The sequence below is a fragment of the Sinohyriopsis cumingii genome, unplaced genomic scaffold, assembly GCF_028554795.1.
Source record: "Sinohyriopsis cumingii isolate HCF-2022 unplaced genomic scaffold, ASM2855479v2 utg000127l, whole genome shotgun sequence".
NCBI lineage: Eukaryota > Metazoa > Mollusca > Bivalvia > Unionida > Unionidae > Sinohyriopsis > Sinohyriopsis cumingii.
In genome coordinates this window covers 3738982-3745693 of record NW_028315871.1, presented here as the reverse complement: position 1 = coordinate 3745693, position 6712 = coordinate 3738982, and positions in this window count along the sequence as shown.

Here is a 6712-nt window from a genome sequence, read left to right as displayed (position 1 = left end):
GGTCCACCAAGTGTAACCTTCTGCATAATCATCGTACGTAATGCCGTTACTGGTGTTGGTTCCTAACTGCCCCGTGGCTCCGTCCATGAAATAGTACGATCTCAAGTAATTCTTCTTCTCGTCACTAAAGTCAGCCTCGAAAGGCATGGCACACAAGGTTTTGCCATCTCGACTGACTTTGATCTTGAACGCGTTGCAGTACTGAAACTCAAAAGGATTATCCTCGAAAGCTCCATTGAAGGCTATATTTTTGATGATACCAATGACAAAACGTTCTGGTAACTGTCCTTGAAATAGATGATTTTCGATCATCGATTGATATCCAGCGGGAATGGTAAAACATCTCATTCCCACGCGTCGTATCGGACACGTGGCGGTCGTTCTGTTCAAAGTGTGACAGATGTCATTTCCCACTTTAAGTAACACTTCCACACGTCGTACGTATATTCTGGCTTCTTTAATGACTGTTTGGTAATAGACAGATTCAGCTATCAAATGAAAAGTGGCACTGATACGATTCAGTCTCAGGCGGACATCCACCCCTTTCCTCAAATACCTCTCTTGCATCCACATGTCTAAATGCAAATGATCCACCAGTTCTAAAATTGTGTTGGGTACATTGATTTTGTTTCTGCGACTATTGAATCCCACATTGTGGTTTGGTTGTTTATCTGTAATCAAATCTGTTTCGTTGAATTGCCTGCTGTGTCAGGTTTCTATAATACAAACAAGCATCTAGATGTGTGTTCTTGGCTTCTTTTCCGTACGTCAAGTGATTTTCCAGGCACGCTTGGTAAGGGTAAGTGTCCATGCTGCTACTGACCAGTTTGTTGTTCAAGTACAAATCCACTCTACTGAACAAGTGATGCATGAAATCGTTGACGGGGAATACTTTATCTTCGTCCTTTACATCGATATCGTCCGTCGATGTATCGATCACTTTCACTTTCAAGTACAAGTAAATGCTATTCAAATCAATGTAAACATCGTGCGATCCTTTGATTTCAAACTCAATGGGAGCTAATCCTAAGACGTTGACAGAGAAGACGGGATGAAATTCAACTCATCGGGATTCGTGCAATATCATCATGGTGGGTGGCATGGCAAACATATCCAGTTCCGACTTCGAGCAGGCTCAAAAGTCTTGGTTTATCATTTTCTTTTTCGTTTCTCTCTGATTTTTAATAATCAAAACGGTCTAAGTCTCGGAAGGTCCTTCTTTTCTTGGTTTTTCTAGCTCTACGGGGGATTTGTCCTTGCTGTGGCGTCAGGAAAGCAGGACTGCCTGACTTGGCAGCGTCCATTTAATTTACAGGAGTTTCTCGTCGGCCCAAAATGTCCTTGCCCGTTTAAAGCAAGACATTTTTGCCTGCTCTCAAGAAAGCTTCTTTGGGGTTTTGATTGTCGACGATCACGTTTTTGATAAATTCTGAGCCATGCGTCATTGAGTTATCTTTCAAAGCGTGCAATCCTCGTATCACCATCGACTTCAAAACCGGGGCAAAATAACGAAATTCCGATTTCAGCATATCTCCTAAACCATGTCCTCTCTCTCGAGCGACGCCTCGGTACACTGGATAAATGACTTGCAACACGTTAGATAATCGTTTTCGAAACTGGGATTTCATCGTGACTTCCCTTGGAGAACGGAATATTTTCTTCCAGATCTCCTTTTATAGCAATTTTGACAGTGTCAAAATACGACTTACTGAAGGGTAAATAGTGAGGATGTACAAATTCGCGGTGAACGTGTTAGGTGTTTCCACCTTCCAGGCTACTTTGGATGGAGCGAAATGGTGGACTGGAAACAGTTTTACGCGTCCTATGTGTCAGGGGAGTAGGAATAGAGGGTAGTGGTAGCAGTGGTGTTGGTGGTAGTGAAATATATTTGGTCTTCTTTTTTCACTTTTTGTTTCCTTTCTTTCTTTTTGACTTCTGTCGAAGGAGGAGTGGACATCATCTTTCGACCCAAGCTTTAATTCTCCTTGGAGAGTGGGGGGAAGGGATTAACAAGGACGCTGAAATCTTGCTAGGAACGGGAGCTACTGACGGTGTTTGAAAGACTTATCGTACCTCTTCTACCTCTGACATTCATGGCACTGCGTCTATCTTGACCGCTGGGGGTGGTGACGGTGGTGGTGGTGAATGACGTTTCATCAGGATCTTAAAATCTTTCAGAGTTGGGGGAGCGTTTCGTCTAAAGCTCTCTGGTGCAAGAGTTGCAGTCCTTGCAATAGTTGGCCGTACTTTTGCGATTTTTCTGTTTCAGACAAATCGTTGCGTTCCACCAACGATTGCAATTCGTGTTGTAACTGGGACATCTCACACAAATGAGGATTGGGAGGCAAATAAGGGGCCCGTTGTTCTTGCCAACGATGATATTCCATCCATCGTTTGTAAGGCACTAAAGTAAGTTTTCGTCCTTTCGTCAGATTTAAATGGTCACGTCTAAGATTTCTGGACCCATCTTGGTACGTTTTATTTTGCTTCCATGAGTCTTTCCATCATTATTTCCAATACTCATTTCAGAAAGGGTCCTAACAACATGGTCACAATTTCTCCACGTTTTACCAAAATCTTCTTCTTTTGACGGATGGGTATTTTCTTATGGACCATTTGGCGAAGAAAGTGTCGATGCCTGGATAAGCAGTCTTTCTTATGTGAAGACAAAGGTATCGTGCCTTTCAAGACAATCAGGCAACATTCACAAACCGTTTTGACGAAGTCTTTTGAGGCTGTTTAAATGAGTTTTCTTCGCATGTGTGAAGGAGCTTTGAACAGGACAGACAAAATGTCCCAGTGATTGGCTAAACGAGGAGGTAGAACTTTTCTTGATGACAGTCATCACACGAAATGGAGGGGTTCGCAACGGACTAAATCGGGACAGTTCTTGCTTGGACATATCCAGTAAACTATGTAACATGTTTGGTCTCTAATCGACTTTGATTTTGGGGACATATTCTTTGTGAGCACCATCCACTGTAGCTAAAGAGGAGGGGGATGTCACCACTGGAGTAGTTCTTTGAGACCCGTGTTTCCATTTTTTCATCAAATGAGGTAGAACAGGTGTCAAATTGGGCTTGACTGGCATCACTAGCAACGGAGAGGTGGAAGAACCTGAGGCTTCTGCAGACGCGGTGACGTCGCTGTAGGTCGAGGCCTCTTACGGCCAGAAGCTGTTTTCTGTGGTTCTTTCTGGGTTTTTCTTTTTCTGTAGTCTTTTTCTTTTCTTTTGTTGCTGTGATCTAACCTTGAAACCGCTCCTTTCTGTTCTTCTTCTGGGTCTGTTTGGATTTCTTTGGAGTGGCTTTTTTCTTGGGGAGGACATTGGGAGCATTGGGATTCCATTTTAAGAGGGAGCAAATCATGACACCTCCTAGAAAACCGCTTCCGCTTCAGGTTTAAAAATGATTTGCTTTTCGGTTTGCATGTCGATGTGGGGATCGGCCAGTTGCGTTAAGGCTACATTGTTTCTCTCAAAAACCGTTTGGTGTGATGTGGAATGTTAATAATGCCTTGCAGTAATTGACGTGATGTCACCGTATACCATCGTAAGACTTCTTTGAGACTGGCTTCTAAGACACGAGTACGTATTTGTGGATTTTTGTCGCATGTTGACGCTAAGTGACACAAACCCAAAGTGTCCAAGGTTTTCCTTAGGTTTTTGTTGTTGTTGTTAAGTCGACGAAGGGGACGTGTACACGACCGGCCCTCCATCTTATCAGCAGTGGTGAAACAAATGGGTACGAAACCGCAAGTAATCGGGGGTAGTAGGTCTTAAATCTCCGAGTGAATCAGCCAAGGCGTTCCTAGCTGTTTGGCTAAGGCTTCTTCTTCTCGTGGGTGGATAGTAGATTTTGGGGTTAGTATGCGTGCACGTACGTTTGTGTGGATAGTATAGTGTGTGTTTGTATGCGTTTGCGTACGTGTGTGTGGATAGCAGACGTTGTGTTTGTGTGAATAGTAGAATATGTGTTTGTATGCGTGCGTGTACGTTTGTGTGGATAGTATATTTGGGGTTTGTTTCCCTCCCTTCTCTGTTGATAGTATTTTTGGGGTTTGTTTTTTATTCTTCCCTAGTGTGGATAGTAGATTTGTTGTTAGTATGCGTCTGTGTTCCTCTGAATGGATAGTAGAATGTTTGTTTGTGAGAATAGTAGAGTGTGTGTTTGTGTAGATAATAGGATGTTTATTTGTATGCGTTCGAGTACGTTTGTGTGGATATTAAATGTTGGTGTATGTATGCGTGCGCATACGCTTGTGTGGATATTATATGTGTGGTTTGTTTTCCCTCCCTCCTGTGTTAATATTATATCCGGGATTTGTTTTTTCTTCTTCCCGTGTTTGAATAGTAGATTTGTTGTTTGTATGTGTGCGCGTATGTCTGTGTGTTTGGTAGCGTGTGTGGATTGTATAATATGTGTTTGTACGCGTACGTTGTGTGGAGAGTATATTTGGGGTTTGTTTACACTCCTTTCTGTGTTTATAGTATACTTGGGGGTCGCTTTATCTTTTTCCCGTGTGTGGATAGTAGATTTGGGGTTTGTATGAGTGCGCATACGTTTGCGTGGATATTAGAGTGCGTGTTGTTTGGATAGTTGATTGTGTAGGTATGCGTTCGCGTACGTTTATATGGAGGTATATTTTGGGGTTTGTATGCGGTCTCGTACGTTAGTGTGGATAGAGCGTGTATGTTTGTGTGAATAGTAGAGTGTGTATTTGTGGCGAAAGTAGAGTTTGTGCTTGTGTGCGTTCTCGTACGTTTGTGTGGATAGTAGATATTGGTTCTTTTTACAGTACATATTTTTGGTAGTAGATATCGGGGTTTTAACCCTTCCATTCTGTGTGGATAATATGGTGTGTTTGTTCTTCTTCCCGGGTGTGGAAAGTAGATTTGGGGTTTGTATGCTTGTGCGTACGTTTCGTCTCGAAAGGAGAATGTGTATTTGTATACGTTTGCTTGTGTGGATAGTAAATTTTGGAGTTTGTATGTGTGCGCATACTTTTGTGTGGATAAAAGATTTTGTTTGTATGGATAGTAGAATGTGTTTGTATGCGTGAGCGTACGTTTGTGTGGATAGTATATTTGGTATTTTTTCCTTTCCTTTTGTGTAGTATTATATTTGGGGTTTGCTTTCTTCTACCCGTGTGTGGATAGTAGATTTGGGGTTTGTATGCGTCTGCGTACATTTGTGTGGATAATAGAATGTGTATTTGTGTGGATAGTAGCGTGTGTGTTTGTGTGCAGAGTAGATTGTGTGTTTGTATGCGTTCGCGTACGTTTGTGTGGATAGTAGATTTTGGGGTTTGTGTGTTCGCGCATACATTTGTGAGGATAATTGATTGATATTATAATGTGTGTTTGTGTGGAAAGTAGAATGTTTGTTTGTATGCGTTCATGTACATTTGTGTGGATAGTGTATTTGGGGTTTGTTTTCCCTCACCTCTGTGTTGATAGTATATTTGAAGTTTGTTTGTTCTTCTTCACGTGTGTGGATATTAGATTTGGGTTTGTATGCGTGTACGTACGTTTTTGTGGATAGTAGAATGTGTGCTTGTGTGAATAATAGAGTGTATTTTGTGTGGATAATAGAGTGTGAGTTTGTATGCCTTCGCTTACGTTTGTGTGGATAGTACGGTTAGGGGTTTGTATTCGTGTGCGTAATTTTGTGTGGTTAGTAGTGTGTGTGTTTACGGATAGTAGAATATATGTTTGTATGCGTGCGCGTACGTTTGTGTGGCTAGTATAGTGTGTGTGTATGTGGGGATAGTAGATTATGTGTTTGATTTGAATGTAGAGTGTGTGCTTTTATGTGTTCGCGTACATTTGTGTGGATAGTAGATATTGGTTTTTTATAGTAAATATTGGGGTATTTTTGGATAGTAGAGTGTGCTTGTATGTGTTCGCGTACGTTTGTGTGGATAGTATAGTTGGTGTTTGTTTTCCCTCCCTTCTGTGTTGACAGTTTATTTGGAGATTTTGTTTCCTTCTCGTTTGTGGATAGGTGATTTTGGGTTTGTTTGCATTCGCGTACGTTTGTGTGGATAGTAGAGTGTGTGTTTGTGTGGATAGGAGCGTGTTTTTTGTGTGGATAGTAGAGTTCGCATACGTTGGTGTTGATAGTAGATTTGAGGGTTTGTATGCGTTCACGTACATTTGTGAGGATAGTAAATTGTGTTTGTGTGGATAGTATTATGTGTGTTTGTGTGGATAGCAGAAAGTTTGTATGCGTGCGCGTACGTTTGTGTGGATATTATATTTGGGGTTTGTTTTACCCCCCCCTTCTGTGTTGATAGTATATTTGTTTTTGGTTTTTTTTTCTTTCTTACCGTGTGTGGATAGTAGATGTGGGGTTTGTATGAGTGCGCGTACGTTTGCGTGGATAGTAGAGTGTGTGTTTGTTTGGATAGTTGATTGTGTGTGTATGCGTTAGCGTACGTTTGCGTGTATAGTAGATATTGTATTTTTATAGTAAATATTGGGGTATTTTTGATAGTAGATATTGAGTTGTTTACCCTTCCGTTCTGTGTGGATAGTAGTGTGTGTATGTAAGAGTTCGCGTAAATTTGTTTGGATAGTACATTTGGGGTTTGATATTTTGCTCCTTCCTGTATGTGGATAGCATATTTGGGGTGTGTTCATTTTGCTCCTTCCCGTGTGAAGATAGCATTTTTTTCTTCTTCTTCTTCTTTTCCTTTTCCCGTGTATATA